The 23,877-nt window shown below is 41.0% G+C and overlaps 1 long non-coding RNA gene across 1 annotated transcript in view; it reads right to left on the bottom strand.

Moving 5' to 3' along the window:
* LOC114551229 (uncharacterized) overlaps positions 1 to 23,597 on the bottom strand; it is an 85,707-nt gene extending 62,110 nt beyond the window's left edge. Inside the window, exons 1-2 of the long non-coding RNA XR_003691880.1 lie at positions 23,543 to 23,597; positions 22,049 to 22,140 (exon numbers count right to left, since the gene is read on the bottom strand). This is a non-coding gene — a long non-coding RNA (uncharacterized LOC114551229). The remainder of the gene's footprint in view (positions 1 to 22,048; positions 22,141 to 23,542) is intronic.
* Between the last annotated feature and the right edge of the window lie 280 nt (positions 23,598 to 23,877).

Raw genomic sequence — 23,877 nt, 5'->3', positions numbered from 1 at the left:
TGTTAGCAACCTGTAATCCCATCTGAGCCATGAGGATGTGCAGCCCCGCCACACTCTGGCTCCCTGGGGCTGAGAGTGCAACCTGCGCCCCACTGATACCTCCGCTACACAGGGTTTCCAGGTGACTTACACACACAAACTCCAGGAGGGGGGTCTCAGCTGTTAGCGAGGTGAGGCTAGTCCCTGAGCGCAGGAAGATGATACTGACAACCACAGAGCAGGAGCAGGTAGCTACACCGGTGGCAATTCATTCTGCCTCACAAGGCTGATAAGAGGCAGCTGTGTGAGCTAAAAAAGACTACACCAGTGCTATTGCATGCATGCTTGCTGACTTTACTACTCTTCTCAACTTGGGCCTCTGTTACACAACGTTTCAGCGTGTCACAGATGAACATTTCAATGATGTGCTTGCAGCCCCGTTCCACTGGCTCTCAATTCGATCACCCGATGATGAGGATGTCTTAAAGGCAACGGACTCAAGAAAATCTTGGAAAATTAAAGAAAATCTTGGAAATGAAACAAACGATGCCATTATCCTGTCATTACCGCTTGTGGCTTGAGAGGCCGCTGTTTAGCAGAAGCTACATAGTCCTGCATCGTGTTTACTTTGCATGACTGCTGATCATTTCCAAAGTATAACATGATTTGCTGGCTTATTTTCCTTGATAATCAAGTAAACTCATGATACCATTATATCGCAATCGGAGTATTGTAAATTGCAATCGCAATATGACTGTTTCTCCAAATCGTGCAGCCCTACTTTACACAGACAATAACAGAGGTTCAACAGAAGCATTGTTAAATCTGATTGTGCTTGAGAGGGACAACTGGATGTTTGCTTTCTTTCCAGGCAGTTTACGGACATAATCCAAGATGTGCATCACAGCTGGACTAGGTCCTGATTGGCTCCCACCACTAAAAAATGTCTGAAATATGTCCAATCAGGCCAGTTTACAGCAGCTAAACTGGAAAGGCTCCACTCAGCAGGGTTACCTCATTTGAATTAGTGGAGCGGTTGCTGACAGCCAATCTGGATCTAGCTCTGTGAGGGCTTTCATTTACTTCAAATATTTTGAACCGAACGTGACTGGAATTAACCCTCCCATCCTGTCAGTAGTGGGCTATATTTAATTTAGTAACCTATAATGGTGCTGCTTTTTATGAGACATTAGGGCTGCACAATTAATCACAATTGTATTGAAATCTCAATATGGACTAGTGCAATATTTGGAATATTTGTTAAAGGCAAAATCTGTGTCAAACCATTTTGAATTAAGTATTAGTGCTTAACTGTACGTACACACCGCCGCCAACTTGAGCGTCTAAAGATACCGGAAGTCATTAATTTTCAATGGAAGCTGGCTTCTCTCAGCTGCAAGGAGCATCAAAACGGTCGGCGTCGCGTTTTGGGCGTTTTGAGCATCAATCAGAAAGTTGAACTTTGGTCAACTTTATGGTAATGAGCTATGACGCGGTTCAGCGGCAAGCAGCGGCAAACGGCAGCAACCAATCGGAATATAGACGTCCTTCTCGCTGGCTGATTCTGGAGAAACATACGATGTAAACTTTTGTTCCTACCAAGACATTAGTTCCATGAAAATGGCGGGAAATCTCATAATCGCCGTTGCTGGGTTCCCCTATCATTTATGATGTAACGTTGTTTGCGTATAGGGACCAGTTAACGTGCCGTCACATGGTCTCTAACCAGTCCGCTCATGGTGAAGTCCTGCACGGGTCAACAGCTGGCGGCTGCTCGCTCTGCCTGCATGCTGCTGCGGTTCAGCGGCTAACGAGCGAGCTAACTGCTAACAGACACCGCTGTGACCAAACAAACAATACAAATTATGTCCTTATATATGTAATTTATAAAAGGTTTCTAGTGTCTGTGTATTGGCCGTGCAGTGGCTGCTTGGGCTTTTTCTTCGATCGTTGATGATCGAAGAGCGCTCCAACGTCAGAGCGGCCAAAGCGTCAAACTGCTTCCCCGGACTTTTTGACCAGCGTCCTCGACAGGGCGGCCAGAGCTTCTTTGCAGCTCAAGTCGGCGGCGGTGTGTACGTACAGTAAGAGACGTTCCAGCCTCCAAATCTTATCCTACAGACTAAAGAAAACATCTTTGCTTGGTACAGATGCTCGTATAAGGTCACACTATAATCATTTTAATTTAAATATTTTTCAATGAAAATGAGAATAATGATACAAAAATAATCATCCTCTCCAATATCGTGAATCATATTGCAATCGCAATATCAGTCAAAATAATCGCAATTAGATATTTACCTCATATTGTGCAGCCCTAGGGTGAAATCTAAACTCTAAACAAGACTTTTGGCATTCAGTAATTATTATTTTATTTTTCTTTGATTTACTTTTTTCCTTACACACTGAAAGGGCAATATCTCTAGATACAAATACACACATCTCTTCAGAAATGAGAGAACGGAAACAAAAGATTTTACGTAAAAAACCATATAGATGTGAATAGTAAAAAGGATTTCTATGCAAGGTCCCTTTAAATTTCTAAAGCCTTTTTTGTGTGCAGATGCCACTTCGAGATCTGTAATGAGATAATACTGTTTGAGAAGAAAAGCTATTGAGGTGATGTTTCATTCAACACGGACATCAAACGCACAACTCAGAGACAAAATTATCACCTGCAAAGAGCCGTGCTGAGAAAAATGCTGTGGTACGAATCACAAACAGCAGAAGTGTTGAAAGGTATTTTCTGTCTTTGAGAATTAAATGTAAAAATGACAACACTTCTTCAAATTAGACGGCAGGGAATGTGTTTTTTCCTTCCATAGGGAAAGCACCTGACTACACGACTGACAGTCTGTGAGTCACAAATCTTAAATTTGAGGTGTCACAGGTTTGATCCCGACAGGAGTATACTAAACCCTTCACTGCTTTTTTCTTTGTAATAAATTCAAATTGTTTCTGAAATTCATAAACTAAGCCCTTTATTTATACTTGTTGCGATGCATTTATGACATGTGATCACGGGCGTTGAATAGATTTGATGTGCCTTGGGGTAATGAAACTGTGTCCGTACCTAAACGTGGCCATGACTTGTATCATTTGACATTTAAATTACATAGAGATGGATGCCACGCAGAGTAAATACTTTAAACATTTCCTCACCAAAGAAAAAAGCTGCATGAAGGTGATACTAATGGTAGGCTGGCAAGTCCACAGAGATATCCACTCAATAGGCAATTTAAAAATGGAAGGAGGAGGTTTGACTAAGCAATAAAAGTGTCGGACTGCCAGCGAGAGCAGAAACACAGAGCGGAGTGAGGTGGTGGTGGAAAGGGGGGGGGACCAATTATCTTATTTATAAATCAACGGCAATTCCACTGATGACTTTATCTTAAATTTGATCAAGCTGCAGGTTTTGAAGTCCACTAACCAAAAAAAAAAAAAAAAAAAAAAAAAAATCATTAATCTAATTCCCCTTATTGGTAATAATCACGAGTGTCCCTTTGGCCTGCACTAATCAGAGTCCCATTGATCTGGACTCGAGGACTGCGAGAAAGGACTGCCTTCAGTGTTCACAGTGTTAAAAGCTGGCAGCATAGAACCCTGACCTTAATTGTTCATACTGAACATGTAACTCAAAATAAATGGCTCACAAATACAGAGATTCTTTTTTCAAACAAGGCCAAACATCTACAGCCACGCTGACAGTGCCGTAGGCCTGGGGCATCGGTCAAAGATATTCAATACCAGTACCAATACCAATACCGTGACTTTGATACCGGTGCCTGAAGATGCTTTTTTTGGCATAAAACAAAAAGAAATTACAACATACACATTACGGCACAAATCTTTTTATCCATGTTCCAGCTCCTACAGCCGTCTCTGTGTAAAGTAGAGTTCTTCCTGCGTGTCTCTACAACGTGTAACGTTAGACAGCCAATCACAGACATTATTAGATCTTGGTAGAAGCATGCTGCGTGTTTATTGGCTCACTGACGTGGATGAGATTTACTCCTTAGGTATTGAAGTTGGGTATTGAATGACAAGGCATTTTTTGATACTCGATACATTAGAGGCAATTCGGTCGGTGCCTAAAAATCGAATTCGGTAACCAGCCCTATAGCTCAGTGATGCTGTAATGCTAAAGTATTGGACAAACTAAAATTTAGACCTGATGATGGCACTAGATGAGAAGTAAAGGGATCACCAAAGTTCAAAGATCTGCTCCACATTAAAGGTCCAATATGTAATATTTGTACTGTAATAAATCCAGAAATGACACCAATGCCTCATCAGATATTAAGGAAACTGAAATACTATCTTTTCTGACAACAATGCTAATGTCAGTATTTTTTCTTTTTGAAATTTATGTTTATGTTTTGATCTGTGTGTTGTTATCAACGGCCCAGTTTGACAGGCAGGCCGGGTTGCCAGATATACCTGTAAAAACGTAAACCCAGCGCGCTACAGCTGTAACGGTAGTACAGCCATGAAAGCAGCAAACGAACCAACAGGATCAACGGAGATAGATTCAGTGCAGTGTGTTTAGCGATTGTTGCCGTAATTCTAAGCCAATGAAGTGTGTTCCGTCGGCAAGGTAGTGGTATTTTTAGCGTTTTGTATTGTAATTCTAAGCCGAGGAAGTGTGCCTGACTGGCTTGTGGACAGTGAGGGTGTTGTGTTTTTAGCAGTTCATACTGTAATTGTAAGCCGAAAAAGTGCATCTGTCAGTTGGTTACAGAACTCCGCGTGAGCACGGGCTTTTATGACTGTCAATATAGCCAGCATCTACCGTTAGCTACTCCGCTGTGCTGTGGAGTAATGTCTGGCTATGTGAGAAAAGCGTCTAGCAACATTGTTGTGAATGCTGCGGTCTCAGCCTGGCAACCCCCGTGAACTTTGAGTCTGGGCAGGAGGGGGCGGGGGAGACGACTCTCCAGTATTTTGAATTGGTAGTGCAGTAACTATTTTAACCGCTAGCTGCCAGTATTACATACAATATTACATATTGCACCTTTAAATTTCCCTCAATAAAGGTCAACCTGCTGGTGGCGCTAGAGGTAAAATCAGGGTCACCAAAGTTGGATACGTTCATCCTCTGGGAAACGTGACCGTCTCTACCAAAATTTGTACCAATTCATCCTCAAGGAAATCTCCTGGTGGCACTAGATGGGAAGTCGGGCAATTATCATTAGGATTCATCCACTGGGTTCCATGAATGGCTGTGCCAAATATCATGACAATCCATCCAATAGTTCAATCACCTCATGGTGGCTCTAGAGGGAAAGTCAGGGGCTCACCAAAGTCGTAAAGGTTTATCCTCTTTGCTTCATGGATATCTGCCAGACACCTTGCAGAGGCTCTGGAAACTATGCTTCCTTTAGCCATGATAGCGGAGACTGGCTGGGTCTTAAGTCACTCACTCTTCTACTTTCCTTTATTCTACCAGGTACACTTCTCATTGACATTCAAAACCTAAAAGTGTGATGACAAACTGAAGTAAAACAAAGCTACTGCCACTTCAAGTACTACATGATATCTCCATATAATGCTGCCGTATATGATCATGCATTGCCGCTGACATAACTAACCCCGCCCGAGTTGATAAACGAGGTTACCAGGTTAGCGAGGGCATTATTATGCAGCAGCTTGTCACTTTGACACATCATCAACACCATCACCATCCTCATTAGCGTGGTCACTTTTACAGGTGAAGCCGCTGGCAGAGGACACCGCGAGTCCAACACGAGTGCAGCGGTGCTCGGCCGGAAAAGAAAGCACCCAAGACATACAAAAGATCATTAGAGCACATTAAAATCCACATTACAGCTTTTGCTGCCTCCTCAGGAGTCACACGCGTTGGGTGAGTCATCGGCAGGCCCGCTAACTCACCACACCGTGGCCTAATGGCAGCTCATGTGGACGTCTGCCCACTGATTGCAATTTGGCAGCCACGCGATCAGAAGCTCACAGAGGTATATGATGTTACTGTATGTGGGCAAACAAAGATCAGAGTGTTTAAACCACGGCGAAGAAACATCCTGAGCTGACCCTGGCTTGCTAGTAAAAAAAAATGCAGTCATACTCACAGAAATAACCTCCTCTTATTCCGCATGTTCTCTGGAGATCAGCATGTTTTTGCATGCAAGGAAAGGTTGCAACATGTGGGGGGAGAACTCTTTCTACGCATGGACAAAGTTAATAACACCTCTTTGCAAAAACTATTCCAGCAATGTATCAAAAATAAGTACATTACTTAAAAAACTAATTCATACAGTATTTTAGTTTCCACAGATACTAAACATGTCCGACTAATGTTTGTGGAAAGACATCTAGAATATTTCCATCTGATGTAATGGTGCAGCTATAGAAAATCATGGAATCTTGTGTTTGAACATTTCACTCAACATAAGCATCATATAGCTGTAATGAATGGTTGTCATGTTGACTCACACTGTGGGAAAAAAAGGGTTTTCTACTACCTTTAAAGCCTCTTGATAAAATCTTGCACTAACTTCCAATAAATACCATAACCAGAGACAGTCCCGAGACTCTGTGCAGCTTTTCTCACAGCTTCCATATATCCAGCTGCACTAAAAATGTATTATCTGTGAGCTGAGCTTCATGTGTGCTAACCCCCTCAGTGTTTCACTAAGGGTGACTCCTGCAGCGACAATCACAGGATCAGAGAGAGGATCCACAGCAGCACAGCACCGTCGTCGCCCCCCCCCCCCACGCCCCCCCCCCTCCCCCACGCCCCCCCCAACCCTCCCCCCAACCAATGATAAATGAGTTTGTATTGTCTGTCAGGACGGCTTCCTGCCAGCCCAGGTCACTGGTTATTAAATTACCACTTGCCAATGTCCTAAATACTGATTGATGGATGAGCATGGCAAATGAAGGACTCCTATGACTTTTGTTTCCCCCTCACAGATTTCTCAGTGCGAGGGGAAACCTAGACCAGATTGTTATTGACATGTATTGAATGCAGGCTGGCGGCCTCCCTCCTTTACTGTTCTTGGTGGTTTTCATATCGTTTCATTTTTGTGTTCATGTTTCTTGCCCCTAGGGTTTCTAATGGTTTCAGTGATCAGTAAAACATTTCTAAAAACACACTGGACCATTTCTACAGACGTCACTAATGCTTTCACAAAAGTACACTAATAGTTAGCCTTCTCTAAAAGAAAAAGGGTACATTGTTTTATTATTTTTCCTTACAGGAGCTTACAGGGCCCCTTTATTTACCATTTTAGAGCACACAACTGCAGTGTCATCTCCAAAGAACCAGTAGCTTCCAGTCAGTACCTTTTCAAAGAGTACTCCTGCAAAAGAATTAAAGTGCATTTTGTCACTTGCGTAAGTTAATTGTTCCTTTAGAAGTACAAGTAACAAGGGTAAAACTATCAACATACAGTACGTTTAAACAGTAATATTATATAATTTAGCAGCTTTTCAAAACTCAAATGTGACTGTCCCCTGATTTTGAGCAAAGTGTAATTTTTAAATGGACACTTGTCACATAAAAGAAAAAGTTGCTTGCACCGCAATAAAGAGGGTTACTCGTTATTTTACCAAAGCATTAAAGTGCTTCTACGTCAGATAAGGAATTTAACTGTTCCTTTGTACGAGCAACAAGAGTGCAAGCAGAGACCAATGCTAACATGTGCAACACTCCAGTATCTTCCAGTCACAGTAGGGAATATCTTAAAATACAACTTTACAAAAGTCCCCTCCGACCATTTTTTAAAATAAATCTACAGTTTTGGTCATTATAAACTTGCCTGAAAGGGACAGAGTTTAAATTGGAAAAAAATTGACTATTGTCTTGTAATAACAAAAATGTTGAGTGCTAAGGGTTTGACTGACCAAAACAGATAGAGGGAGTTCTGAAAAATCCATCTTCAACTGTATCCTCGCGCCTGGTTTTCTGCGAGTCCTGATGTTGGGCTGGTGTGTGAGAGTGTATGTGTGTCTCAGGGGTGTGCTCAGGGTTAGGGGCATTGATGAGTCTGTGGCTGACATTTGAGTGTGATTGAGGGGGAGTGCAGATACTAAATCACTGCATTGTTCTGCTGTCTGTGCATCCTGTCGTTACTGCACTTTACCGACCAACATGATGCCTTTAATGTGATAATAACCAATTAAACAGAAGCACGGAAACTTGGCTTTTTGCTAACAATCCAAAGCCTGGAGGTGCTCAAACCAAACCCTCAGAAAGTTTAAGCAAAAAAGAACACCAAAAGTATAGAAGTAGCTGTTGAATATATTAATTAACTGTGTATGTATTCAGCAGTCACAAAGAACACTTTTTGGCTGCAAAGCCTTCATCGGCCTTATGAAGAAGTACTGGCTTTTTCAGTCATTGTTAACTATGCCACATTTGTCTCTAATGATAAGGTAAATGAAAGGATATTTCAAAGAGAACTGGCCCTCCCTGAGTATTTTTCTTTTTTTTTTTTCTTTCAAAGACTGGACAAACTGGAGCAGTTTGGAAAAAGACCGCAGGCGTGCCGAATGATTGTCAGCCATGCAAATAATCACTTACTTACACTCAGTGAGTTTGCTTCGGATAAGGCAAATTACCATTTGAAAATGAGCTCAAAAACACTCTGGGCGAAAAGCTTGCATCATGATTCTTAGTTATATTATCGCGGGTACGTAACTTCTCATACATACACACACATGCTGACAAACACATTGCTCTGTGCGGCCTCTTTACTGGCTGCAGGGATATCAAATGAATGCTCCGAGCTGATGGAAGGTTTGTCTTATTGCTGCATTTAGTTGAAATGGTTTTCAGCCAGCCAGTCAAATGCTGCTTCTGCTCCATGTTCTGGTTGCTAAAGTCGTGATAGTTTGAAGGCCTTTCTGCAACATTATACACAAGTAAAAAACGTTGGATGGTGATAGGGAAAAGGGTATAGAGAGACGATGACATGCTGGAAAGTCAGTAGACTAAAATCAGACTGCTACTACTCTGCTCTGTACAGCAGCAGCGTCGCAGCGCAGACACTTTCACAAAGGTGCCGATACACAAAAATGAACTAAATGGTTTTTATTTCTTTAGAAACTGCAAAATGGGTGGTGGGTAAAAAGTGTAATAGGTGTATGCCTCAACACCTGAGACAGACAGATACACTTTCATTGGTCACAGGATGGTTTAAAAAAAGAGAAAAAAGAAAAATGGCAAACCTGCAAAATCTGCATGTTAATTAACTTGAAATGCGTCCTTTGTCCTGGCTGGAAGCTTCCTGGGCTCTCAGACAGGTGTTGGGAGGAAGTGTGTCCTTCGGACTGACAGTGTCTCAGGGTGAATAGCCAGGTTATAAAAAGCCCTTTAAGCCCATCTTATCCTTTTAGTTGCTGAGTCTATGGCTGAATTCGGAGCTACTGTCAACAATATGAAGTTCCTGGCCAGGATTGGGAGGTAAGCAAAGTTTAAGCTACAGTGCTGAACTAATGCCAGTTTGATTAAATGCTCTAAGTACAAACAGCAGGGGTTTTTGATCCCTTCACTTATAGTTTTCAGGGCTCACGGAGCTTCCCTCATTGTGCTGCTCTCTTTCTGACCCCCTCAGCCGAGGCCAATTCATTATATCATCAGAACATGACTATAGTGTGTTGTTCTAATCATCCAAAAATACAGCGGGCGTGAATACTTCATCACAACTGGTGTCATTTTGGTTGAAAGCACTGTAACGCTTTTCTGAAGCTCGGCTTTATTTCCAGCAGATGCGTGGCGGAGAACGAACATTTGTTTACATCCCCAGATACATTAAGTGTTTATTTGATAGCAAACACAATCCAAATTGTCACTTAGCGATGCCAGCTCCAAGTCCAATAAGCCACGGGTCTTTAAAAGTCACAAAGTGCTGCCATGTTTAACAGGGTTAAATACATAAACAAAGATGGATTGAATGTGTAATTTGGAGCATTCAAATTTTGTGAAGGAGAAAAAAAATATATTTTGGGGAGCATGCCTTGCTGCATATTAATTCTTATCGTGGTGATGAATAATCATGCTTCTTATGAGGAAGAGTCAGTAGAATACAGCAGCACTTTGAGCTGTCATAATTAACAGACTCACTCAACAATGGGCACATTCTCAAAGAGACTTCTTATTAACACAGACATAATGGGTAAAGTGCATATTAAAATGGGTATTTAGAGTGGAAGGGATCACAACTACCAATGAACACCAAGTTTTATGGTCGACGTGTTTAATTGTTTCAGCGTCAAATGAATGCCAGCGACAGCCAAGGCCTAGGCCATACTGTACGGCTGCCTCGAGGTGTCAGAAAGCTTTGGCGTGACACTGCCATTACCCACGGGGCCCATGCACACCTCATTAGCGACAGAGTATCCTTTGGCCACCCATGGGCAAGATTCAGTCCCTTGGTGGCTTAACAAGATCACATTTAAACCTAGGGAATCGCTTCCTGATGAACATTCATCAGCAGGACACAATTATTTCCAGGCTGCTTGAATTTCTGATCTAGTTTTGTGAAAAATGCATAAAGATATTATTGATATCCTGGTGAAATATGCATAAAAAGGTTTAAGGGTGAGTTCAACCAAATTACAAATCCACATTTTCTCATCCAGCTTTAGGGGCATCAAGGCAGGCGGATAGTTTTGGTTTTATTTGCCCTGGTTTAATACCGGCCTCTGCAGTCACTTCTCACAGCATTGAAAAATTACAATTATAAATTCAATAGCAGTGTGTCTTTCCATTAACAGTGTCCTGGTTACTCTGGATAATCCATAAAGCCTGACGAGAGTTTTCAATGGAACTACTTTCTATCGAGGAAACAGAAAACCACTCAATCTCAGTGACGGAGGTCTCAAAATGTAGGAAAATACAAGCGAAAAAACTCAAGTCAAAAGATAGCTGGACAGGTCTAGGGAAGTGAATGAAAATAGCTTTGTCTCTCGTAAAGGTGCCCTTGAGCAAAACATTAACGCTATCAACCCTTTTGTGGGCACACAAAAAGCATCATGTTGGCTCTACCAAGAGACAATCACAACTAACGCAGAGTAACACAGGCAACTCGTACATGTCAGCAAAATGAAGAAAGAACAAAGAACTTCCATCTTCTAAATGTTCCCTTACATCATGAGATGGATGGTTAGGGTCCGTAATTCAGCAATGAGCCCTGAATTCCAACTGAATAGCCTTTTCCACAGTGTGCCTGTCAAGGGTGATTACAAGCTTAGCAAGAAAAATGAGATACTGGTTGACCTATTTCTGAACACTTTGTTTCATGCCGTCCCCCTACAATCTCCCCTTCCTCCAATCAGATCCTTTCTTCCAACCAAGAACCAAGTTTGCCCGTTCCTTTCATTTTTTTTTGTTTTTTATTTCAGCCTCTGTGCCCACCGGTTCCCTCAGAGTAGAGGTCAGGTCAGAGGCCACCTGACTCCACGTTGCCGAGTGTGAGCAACCTGGCAACAAAGGCCTCCGCTGTTGGAGATCTGTCGCTCGGTGCCAAACTTTCACCTTCACCCCCTCCCCTCTAGCCTCTGTGTGAAGAAAACCCCTGCAGGGATGCTTCAATGGGGGGCTGTGAGCGCTCAGTCCTCTGAGGCAGCAAGGTTTGGATGCTGTCACGAGGAGAGTCACACTGGGAACTCATCAGCCAGAAAAAGGTGGGAAATAAAAGGAGGTGACGCACCTCTGCTTTTGCTCACAGACAAAGACGCTCAGAGACGACGCGGCAACCTTTATGGCCACCATTTCTTGCCACCTCTTTGACATCATCGGATGATGAGCAGCCTCATTTGGCTGTCAGGGTGTCTTTTCTAAATGTGTCTAAATGCCGCTTGAAAAAAAAAAAAAATCAGTTTTTGTTGTTTCAAAAAAAAGATTTTCAATCAACTAATACCTCATTTTCAGGTACATAATTGTATTTAGAGGTTATATCAGAATAGGTTTACATGGTTTATTTTTCAAAAAACGGCATCTTTTTGTTGTACTGCACATTGCTGCAGCTCCTCTTTTCACCCTGTGTGTTGAGCACTCTGTTTTAGCTACAGAGTGAGACATCTCACTTCTGTTCCATCTTTGTTGGGAGTCGTACATGCACAGTACCTAGGTAAGGACTACTAGCCAGTCAGAAGCAGAGTATGAGGGCGTGCCCTGACAGTACCTAGGTAAGGACTACTAGCCAGTCAGAAGCAGAGTATGAGGGCGTGCCATGCTAGCAGCTAGGCGAGCATTATAACATGTGTTCCAAAGTGACCACGTTTGTCTCTGAAGTAAAGGCTGGACTACAATAGAGCTGTTTGGAGCAGTTTGTGAACAGTGGTTTCTGTTGGAGATGGTAAGTCCCTTTGGGGGGGACTTTGGGCTTTTTCACTTTGTAAACCTATAAACGTGCACAAAAAAAGATATATAACACTATAAAAGAAAGGGAAAAAGCCAAAAAGCATAATATGAGCACTTTAATTGAAACAATACGTATGAAATTAGATGAAAGAGTATTAGTTTCTTAGTACCACTGAAGTCCTGAAAATCCTCTGTGTTGAGTTTTGCAGATAAGAGTTAAAGAAACAGAGGCTGGCACTGGGCCCTTCTCTTCTCACATCCTCAGCAAAGCAACATGGGAGACCAGGGGTTTGGTCTTAAGAAGAAGTAAGTAGAGTTTGTTATTTCACCGCCTTTGACTAAGGTCATACCAAATTAACAGACGACTGACTGAATAAAAATAGCATACCATTAATTCTTTTTTTTCTCCTCTCTGCTCATAAATCTTAAAGGTTGACCTGATTTTTAATGTTAAACTATGTGGAGAAATTAACAAGGAGGATGATGGGTGGGGGGGGGGGGGGGGGGTGGTACATTCAAATAAGCAGCACGGACTAATTTCAACCATGTCGCCAGCTCAGGTTTCATGTGGGATCTGCGGCGACTAAAAATACTTTTGGTCTTTTGTGGAGAAACAATTTAAAACCTCACAAAAACAATGCTCAGTCGCAGCATTAGAACGGGCATTTTCAATTACACTGCCAGAGATTTTGAAACTTTATGCTGAGAATTATAATCAATTTTCAGGTGATAAAAAAACAAACAGAAGGGAGGGGGGGAGCCATTTAATTGCCACCACATTCGTTAACAAGCTTAGCTCTTGTCTCAGCCCTGTGCACCACACTCAGCATTCAAATAGATCCTAATTATTTCTAGTTGAAGGTCTTAAGATTGTCAAGTCTTGTGTTGGCCAATGATAAAACATGGCTCTTTCAAACTTAATCAATACAAGTACATTCAACGAGCATAAATGGCTCAGAGGTTAAAGCTGCATTAACTCTCGGTCCATTTTGGTTGGATGGCCCGGAATCCACAAAAGCAGATTACATCCTCAAATCAAACCCTAACTGATGATCGCGCTCCTAAACAGTCAATTATGGAATGTTTACTGTGGTGTTTTGTGGCGTTATTCGTTTCTGTATGCTTGATAACATGCTAGACCGACTTTAGATTGACAAGGATTTATGGGGAAAGCAGCGAACGGAGTAAAAGCCAATCACGTAAACACCAATTACAAGTCCACTGAGGAGAACTAAAGCGGCTGAATCCAAGATTTTTTTCTCTTCTTCATTTTTCTAAAAACAGACAAAAAGAAGGCGAGATACCGGATGTTTAATGAGGAGAAGGGATGATGGGCAGTGCTCACATCATAATATGCAAATCAGCCATCTCTGAAATAATGTCTGATGCACTTCTGTGCAGCAGTGGATAAAAAAGGAGACCACTGATGCTAAATTATTATGATAATTGAGGAGTTTTTTGGGGGCAAAGCAAAACTTGTGTTGGTAGAGAAGAAATAAAGTAAGACCCAAACACTCTGCCGCAAACGTTGCCCTCTGTGGATCTCCGCAAAACTTAATCAATACCAGATCTCCGCAGTGATCTTCTCATCCTGACATAGATTGCATTTTTAAACCTTTATTTATTTTAAGGCTGATACGATGCGGAACAATCACTAGTAAGTACATCAAATGTCTTGGTGACATTGATGCAGAGACATAACAAGAGCTTAATCAAAACATGCTGACCACATTTCAGGGACAACAAGACCTCAGAGTTGCTAGATTAGCTCTGCGTTGTGTATACACCATCGACAACGTGCATTACAAACTCTCCTGGCTACCTGTCAAGTCTAAACTGCCTTTCATGGACACCATTTTCTCAAGATGATTTGATTTTGATACCAGTGTGTCATTTATTTTATGTTTTAACAGCTGTCTACTTCATTAAAAGGTCCAATGTGTGGGAATTTCTCCCATCTAGCGTTGAGATCATATAGTATATCGCAATCAACTCTCTGGCGCCACGTGGTTCAAAGTAGGTATTACAGCTGCGGTAGCCTTCACGCTTCAAAAAGCCGGTCGCTTGCTCTTTTCAATATAATTTTTCTTTTTCTGGGCAAAGACTCCTGTTCCTGAAATTTGGATTTTGAATACGTGTGGACCTCCACGTTTCCTTCTTCAAACTTGCCACCGGGGCCGGGAAGCTACAATACCCATTAGCAGCACCTGTTTATCATGTGACAGAGAAAACGCAAAAGGTAGAGCAGTATGTCCTGTACGTCTCTTACTGGCTAACGTATTTCAAGATGGAGCATGAATACGGAGCGTCTACCCCAGTTCATGCAAACGCAAATGTCAAATTTCAAGCCAAAAGGAATACTTGGAATTGATGGTGGTGGTAAATATTCATGAAAAAGGTTTGTGAACAGGCAAACACAAGATTTTGAGAATGAACAACTAAACACGTTACACACTGGACCTTTAACAAACACAAACAACGTAGAACTTTTTTTATTATCCAGTTCGACAGTCACTAATAACAGAAAAAGAACATAAATGAAACTACTTTAAAGTAGATTTTCTTCGGGGCTAAATGACGTGGTATCTGTACTTGCCGATACCAGCATTTTAGGCAGTATGGAAGGCTTTCCCCATACTTGTATCGGAACATCTCTAATTTATCCCTTAAATGTTTCTCAGATTGATCATCTGAATACAGAAATATCCAAATAACAAATACACAATAACACAACCACTCTTTGAGGGGTCCAGACATTGCCAGTTCGGTCTTTGATTTATCATTGTTTCTGGTCTTATTTTTGCTGCATTTTATATTCCTCTCAATTGTCTTACATTTTTCTATTATACTGTAACTCTTAACATATATTTTCTTCATGTTATTTTGTGTTAATAAATGGAAGCCAGGAGGACTAGCAAGGTTCCTACTAACAATATATTGTGCACAGGGACTTAAAAATATAGAAAGCATAGGGTCACTATAGTTTTTCTTATACAGTTTATTAATAATAGGAAATAATGATTTCAAAGCGTTCGATTCATCCAATTTTAAAAAGGAGTTAAACTATGGACAAAAAAAACAACAACTGATTTTTGAAGTAGTGCAGCATGTCGTGTTGAACTGAGCTCTTGCAATAAGTTGCAACTTGAAAGTCGAGTTAAATGTAAAGTACTTTTAACTGAATGGCAAAGGGCCTAAAATCTGATAAAAACAAGAACATGTCTAACAATCAAACCGTAAATCCTTCAACTGCCTCCCGCCCATGTAATCAAGGTGTAATTTAGCTCTGCAGCTGTGAAACGACTGCTTTCATTCTGTCCCCACATTGCGGTGATTGTAGAACAATGGGAGAAGTTGAGAGCCGAAACAAGAACCTCTGGTGAATGCTATTAATAAAAGACACATCTCGTCACTCCCAATGTGGCAGGCGAACCTAGCAGGCTTTGAAGTTCTCTCCTCTGGCTTAACTTAACCCAGTCTCCACTCATCTCTCGCTCAAACTCTGCCTTTAATGTGGCGAGCCGGCCAGCCTCCTCGTACCGTCCCAACAATCACGTCACTGGACGTCTTCAGAACCGGGATTATTTGCATTTCCTGGTCCGTTTGAGCTTCAATCACACAAAAGGGCCCAGGACCGCTGAATAAAAAAAAAAAAAAAAAAAAAAAGAAAGAAAAAAAGTAATGTGGTGCCGCAGAACTCAAACCAGATGAATCCTCTCTATTTTTACCTTTTCCTTTGCCAAGGAAACATCAGGCACATCCTGTATGCTTCAGTGAAGATGGGCCGGCTAAAGCTTTCTAAAGAGGAGAGGGAACAAAGATGTTTCAACCCCCCCTGCCCCCTGCACACATCTCTCCTTCAAATGTGTGCTTAATTCTGTTGTGTATGATCTTAGATATGAGGATACTGAAAATGATATGACACAAACACACACTCGCATACTTTTCTTGCGGATTGAAAGCAGTGCAACATAGGTGAAAGACTAAAGACAAGATACCTGAGCATTTTGCAGAAGTGCAGATGTGGGTCATTAAGCACATACATTGTGTAAATGTGTTGCCAAACAACTGATTCCCGGCACTGTTTCAGTCTTGGAGATGAAGAGAATCTCATTAGATATGTTCAACATTAGTGGAAACAACAGTAAACATTCAAAAACATGAGAGCGAAGGTGACGTTAAACATTTCGGTGGTCATTAGCAGGAATGCTACAATAAGAGGCAGGCCTGCTCCATAGCGCCACCGGTGGTCAAAAAGTCCACAGGACACCTTTAAGCTGCAAGCCAAATTGTGGTTCTTAGCTTGGGCCCAGTGGGGCTCAACTCAGCCAATAAGACTATTGCTGCCGCAGTAAAATATTAATGTAACTAAAACTCCAATCTGCTAATGGCCACATAAAATAGCATTTCATTCTGAATGGACTTTTGTGTGCTCTCTTCCTGCACACTGGAAAAAAATAAAAACCACTTCAGCTATTTGCAAGCCAGTCTGCTTGATTCAAACACGGCACCTGTGACTATTCAACAAGGGCACTTTCAAATTGCCTGTCATCAGTAAAGGCTGCAATTTCTGCCACAAAAAAAACGGGGAATAAAGACGCACAGCCGGTGAAAACAGATACCAGCATCTATCGTTGTAATCGGGTGGAAATTGTGAGGCCTGTGTACACATTCCTGCTGCTGTTGGGAGTGCTGATATACACGGCCGTGCTGCACACAGCCCCATCCTCCGAGTATATTATGTTCCAAATAATGATTGATTTTTATCTTTGCCTTATCATATTTAGATTAAGCTGATAGCTCAGACAAACCAACCTCCACAGAAACACTGATTTAAAAATGTGCTTCTTCATATTTTAGTCAGGATATCAGTGGACACTTCTCCCTGCACACACTCATTTCTGTAATTGCTTTTTCATATTTTGGTTAATGGCAGTGGGTGTTTCTGTCCAGAAACACACACACACACACACACACACACACACACACACACACACACACACACACACACACACACACACACACACACACACACACACACACACACACACACACACACACACACACACACACACACACACACACACACACACACACACACACACACACACACACAGATCCATAAATGTGCAAACGAGAAGCAGAGATTAATGTGTTGTGTTTAAACCTAACCTTTTCTGTAAGTCAAGCGTTCTGCCGGGTTATTTCTAATTTAAAACTGGAGCTATACCAGCCCCTTAACATCCTCATCCTTATTAAAGACATTTCAGGACACGCTGTAGCCAGGAGGCACGGATCAAATATATATGATTCAGTGTCATTTGCAGAGGAAATCTGGGTTTTAGAGGAAGTTAATTCTGCCTTTTGCGACTGCTGCGATGACAGATGTAGTCTGCGGTCCAAGGTTTTCCTTTAACAGTACTGTTAAGAGCTGCTGTTGAGCCTGTAAAGTGTCACTAATTGCTGTGTAACTGTGCTTAATTCAAATTATTCTCTTGGTTTAGATTTCTAATTATGCTTTAATCCTACCTTGGCTTTGAAAAAAGCAGTATTGGAGAGTGACCTAACCTTAACTAAACCACTGCAGTATGAGATCAGGAAACAAACTGATCTTTTTTCTTTCATTATACACATTTTGGATGGTATTGAACAAATGCTGTTGTTCTGACAATAATGGCAGATCAGAAAATGCTGGAAGGCAAAGACAAGCAGCCTGTTTTGTCATTCAGCTTTTGAGGGCTTGCTGACTTTTGCAAGGACATTCTACTGCAGCAAAACCGCGGTAACAAACAAATCCAAACATCCATCTGAGACCAAACTCTACTCGCGAAGAAGTCACTTGGAGAACCAAATGGGTGGAGTGTGTCACAGCCCCAAAGAGGTGTTTAAAATCCAGATTTTGCAGTGGTGGGAGAAGTGTTCCACTATTTTATTTTAAGACACAGTTGCACTACAACAACGTGGAAATACTGCATTACAAGTAAAAGCATGTATTGTACTGCGGGTTCAACACTAAAACTACCTATTTCACATACCATCATTGGATCCATTGTTAATATAGAAATATTGATTAGTTCTGCTTTAATATAGATTATTGCAATATTTTGTGAGCCAAGTTTGTTTCATGTAAAATCTTAATCTGAAAAGTTACTACAGCTTTCAGATAAACATAGTGGAGTACAAAGTATAACATTTCTGAGATGTGGGACATAGCCTAGTATTATAAAGTTACATCAAAATACACTCCCTCAAAAGTGCACTCAAGCACAGTACTTAAGTTACTTTCCATCTCTGATATGCAACCTTTTCCTCACATAGCAGTCCAAGAAACTCCACCCAGCAGTTTCAAACAAATGCTGTGAATTATTTGCAACTCCTATTTTTTCTCTGCTCCGGTATACATACCCAGTGTGTTTATTTCAAATGAAAGGGTGTGGCAAAAGCCGGGTAATGAAACCCAGCTGCAGGCCGCAAAGACACTGGATGGCTTCCCTGACAACATGGGCCAGAGAGAGGGCCGACTCCGAGCGTAACACAACAAGAAAATCGAAAAAATACAAACAAAACGAGTGATTTGCACACAAAAGAAAACTGAATACAGCGCCGGCCGTCCACTGGAGAGAGGTTCTTGTAAACAAGTGGCCGTGCTAAAACAATACAGCTGGATTTCCTCTCGGTTAGCGACGATAATCATCACTCACTGTTTACCACAGTGGAGAGGGGTTCCAGCCCCAAAAGCCTCTGGTTCTCTCCAGTAACACAAACGAAGCTGGATCCACTAACTCTATCTCTGTCATGATGCATTTCTACACCAAGATTTGGCACCGTGCGCCTCACTACTGTCCAAACAGATCACGAAAAATGTGAGTCATGTGTCCTTTCTGTGCAAATAAAGACAGTTTAGCTTTAGTGCATGTATATATTTTTTTTTTTATCAGAAAACCTGAGCTTAAACCATCATTTTAGCATAACTTACCTCCTAACTATGACAAAATTTCTCTTTTTTTTTTTTAAATGTATTTTAAATGTCCTTAATATCAGAGAGCCTGGAACACTTTTTCCCCAGCAACATTTCCTAACCATTCCAAAACTAATCATTTCTCTTTATGGAAAAAGAGCTCATCATATGCAAAGTGCTCAACATCAATGTCTTCATATTCTCGTTTGAGAAATTCACTGCGCGGTGAATTCCCTCGGGAATGCTGCAGCCAAGTTTCTGCCTTGCTAAAGTTTTTTTTTTTTTTTTTTTTTTCTTCCCTTTTTTATCCTCTCACTTTAATTCAACTTGGCACGTTATTTCTCAGAAATACCGTCGGGCTCGGGGGAGAAACATAGACGTGGTCTCACTTGTTAGTGCGGGTTTTAGTGCTGAATAAGGATCAGACAATGGCTGAGGGGAGAGGGGCTGCAGTCTAGCGAGGTATTGACACAGGAGATATTGCCTGAACAAAGTAGATCCGTGAGAAAAGGGAGCGAGCGAGCGTGAAGGAAGAAAAAGAAGAGAAAGATTATCTTAATTATCATTCAGGAGCTGCTTAGTGCAGCACCTGTGCATGAATAATGTCATTTATAGGCACATTGAGATGTGCATAATTCCCCCTTAAATCATACACATTAGCGGCATAACAAGGGATGAACAAGTCGGCCTCTCGCAGGCTCAACGACGAGCGAGGGGGTTCATTGTCTGCCCCTCACCTCCCCAATAAGAATGTATTTCTTTATTCAAAGACTCCACTCTTTTCTCATTTAACACTTGCTATTTGGTCCAGAGGAGCTGTGAGGTTACATATCCTGCTTCATATTACCATGCTGGGTTTCATTTGTGCACCGCGTGACTTCAAAATAGAGGATATTTCAGGGCTCAGAGTGTGATTTAACAGCAGAGAGGTTGTATGATCGCACTTGTTTTGAAGTAAAAAAGCAGTGAGGAGCTCCTACTAATGCACATGAATCACTGGAACGGTCCTCTGGGTCAGTGCCTATGTAAAAATGTAGCTTGGATATTAAACATGGTGGATGTTAAAGACGTTTACTTCAATCAGTGCTCCTGTGCTTCTTACAGGCTTGACAAGAACGGCTTCATGTAATACACTTAAAAGTACACACATTTTAATCTGAACTGCAAAGTTCACAGAAATCACACATTTCCAAGTCAACGTTCCCAACAGACACAACACTCAAGGAGTAGTCAGGGGTGGCAGTACGAGTCGAGGAGTAGATAGTAGTAGGTATGTACTAGTACTACAGGTACTACAGGTTCTACGGGTGTAAACATTGATTCTAAGGACAACATAATGTTTACTGATATCACAAAGTCTGCCACGATACCATTTTGATTCAATTAAAGCAACCTGCGGCCGAGACAAGACGATACATAAGCCCATTTACCATGACTTACATTTATATATTTTTACAAAAAGAAACTAACATATGATTTTGATAATTTCATTACTAAGCTTTTCCAGACATTTAAATAAAAAAACTACTCTTTTTGATAAAAAAAAAGAAGAATATAAAGTGGGAATTTCAAAATAAAGGCGCATCTTAAAGCTGACAATGTGTATCGATACTTTGTAGTGATGACATTGGACTGTTGAGGATGGAATCAATACAATTACAGATCTATGTATCGTTACACCCCCCCAGAGGTGTCAAAAGTATTCACATTCATTACTCAAGTAGAAGTATAGATACTAGGGTTTGAAAAGACTTCTGTAGAAGTTGAAGTATCAACTCAAGCTTTTTACTCAAGTAAAAGTACTGGTTTCAAAACTACTTAAAGTATAAAAGTAAAAGTAGTGTAAGGCAAAAAAAAAATGCCATAAAGGACAAAAGCTTAGCCCGCCCCACAGGGGCCTATAGTGCACTACCCCACCTCTACAAAAAAGGAAGCATCTTGTTCAATTGTATTTGTCTGTTCAAAAATATAAAACAATAAAAAGTTGATCTAAAAAAAATAAAATAAAAAGGAGCACAAGGCGACATTAAAGAACGGCTTGTGTATTTCTAAGGCCACAGGGTCAAATTTAAATGACTTATTAAAAATGTAATAACAATAACTTATAACAATAACTTATTTCAGGCTGAGTCTGTTTTTTTCAGACAATGGCAGCTACAGTCTGGTGTTACAATCCTCTCCAGTGAAATACAGACACTTTTACACCGTTTAGCTGTCAGCATTTTAACCTTGTGTAATCCAGCTGCTAGCTAACGGTAGGCTAACATTACCTGCTGCCAAGTGTTTGTTAACTAGCGTCCCATGTGGCGATGTTTCAGTTCCCTCTAACGTGTTTTTGGCGCATCAGAGAGAAGCGCAGGCCTTTAAGCGGCACCTAATAAGGCACCAAAATCCGCGTTGCTATTTGGTCCGGTAGATAACGGCCTTGACCAACTGCCACTTCGCTTGTTTGAAAGCCATGATGTCTCTCTCTCTCTCTCTCTCTCATGGGTGGGCCAAATTCTCTGGGCGGGCAAAGCAGAGAAAGGGGAAGTAACCTTTCTCCTTATGACCTCATAAGGAGAAGATTCCTGATTGGTCCATCTGAGCTTTCATTTTCTCAAAGGCAGAGCAGGATACCCAGGGCTCGGTTTACACCTATCACCATTTCTAGCCACTGGGGGACCATAGGCAGGCTGGGGGAACTCATATTAATGTTAAAAAAACTCAAAGTGAAATTTTCATGCCATGGGACCTTTAAACATTCTAGAGAAAGCTTTGTAACTGTGTACCTTCCATCTTACCTTCCATCACATCTCATGTTGCTGCAAAATCTGCATTGTGTGACGTAGATGAGGACCGCTGCTCTCGCACCAGCCAGGCGTTTTTCTCTCCTCTGGAAGAGAATAAAATAAAGTCAGTACATAAACTTCATACGACTGGGCTGCAGAGACTGACTAAATATATGTCTGTGCGCTATTATATCAATCAGTTTTTGTAAAACCATATATATCCCTTCCTGATATTACACACCACTTCAAAACTGACTATTAGACACACACACACAAATGTCTTAAGAGTAACTTTAATATTTCATAATGTGTGAATTAAAGTATTCATATTATGCTTTCAGGCTTTTCCTCTTTCCTTTATTGTGTTATATATATTTCTGTGCACGTTATAGGTTTTGAAAAAGCCCAAAGTTGCCCCCCAAAGGGACTTCATATCTCCAACAGAAACCACTGTTCACCAACTGCTCCAAACAGCTCTATTGTAGTCCAGCCTTTACTTCAGAGACAAACGTGGTCACTTTGGAACACATGTTATAATGCTCGCCTAGCTGCTAGCATGGCACGCCCTCATGCTCTGCTTCTGACTGGCTAGTAGTCCTTACCTAGCTACTGAGCATGTGCGACTCCCAACAAAGATGGAACAGAAGTGAGAGGTCTCACTCTGTAGCTAAAACAGAGTGCTCAATACACAGGGTGAAAAGAGGAGCTGCAGGGTGTTTTCTGAAAATTAAACCATGTGAACCTATTCTGGTACAACCTCTAAATACAATTATGAACCTGAAAATGAGCATATGAGCACTTTAAACCTACATTGTGTAATTTTTTTAGTTGATTCTTAGCAAAAAAAACTTTGTTCTTTCACAAATATGTACTCATTCATGTGTCTTTACTTCCACCAACTAATCAAAGTGTTCTCGTAAGCGTAGAATCTGACATTTATAATCATTCAGAATACATAGATACATTATATACTGTCTATGATACATACGAGCGAGAGGCTCGAATGCATTGACATATATATGACGGCAGCCATGTAGCGCCTCCATCTTTATAATACATTAGCCCAAGAGGGACATACCTCCGCATTTTGCCCTTTTACACTCAGTGGCAGTGGAGTTGGAGAACCACAAGATAAACTGTATATAAATCAATCTTAATGCTGTGTTACCATGCGTTCATATTCACTTGTATTGTACTCTCCGAATACGTTTTATTTTTATGCTTTGGCAACACAGTTATTAAAGCTCTCAGGCCACTAAAGCGGCTTGAACTGAAAACAGAGAGTCCCAATCAAAACCACCTGCATGCTAAAGCTAACCGAGCTAATTATCAGTAGCCTCCATTAGCGTTTTTTAATTAAGCCCTGTGCGCTTAAATGCTTTTACATCGTTAATTTAAACCATACAACAACATTGGACAAAGTCTGAGGAGTCTACATGGTGAGATTTAGATCACTGTTTTAGCGGTTTTAACACTTAATTTACGATAGCAATAACAATCTCCCACCTGCTCTGCATGGCCGTGACCGACTGACATTTTTTTTTCTTTTTTTCAACTTTATTGATTGTTACTGACTGACTCCAGCGCGGTGTCAAAGGTCACATAACGAAAATAAAATGCACAAAATAAAAGCTCCCCAAAGAGCTATACAGAGACAAATACGCACATTCAAAAAATGATATAAATAAATAGATATAAAATAATTTGTCTAGTATATTTACTATAAATAGTTTAACAAAACTGTATAATATTATAACTAAAATATGAAATATAAAACAGAAAAAGTACAAAATATGTACATAACTAAAATGTTGTAATATATCATCTCCTAGTTTATTCAG

This window comes from Perca flavescens, chromosome 24, assembly GCF_004354835.1.
Source record: "Perca flavescens isolate YP-PL-M2 chromosome 24, PFLA_1.0, whole genome shotgun sequence".
NCBI classification, from domain to species: domain Eukaryota; kingdom Metazoa; phylum Chordata; class Actinopteri; order Perciformes; family Percidae; genus Perca; species Perca flavescens.
The sequence above is the reverse complement of the archived record's forward strand: the minus strand, read 5'-3'. Positions and strand labels throughout refer to the sequence as shown.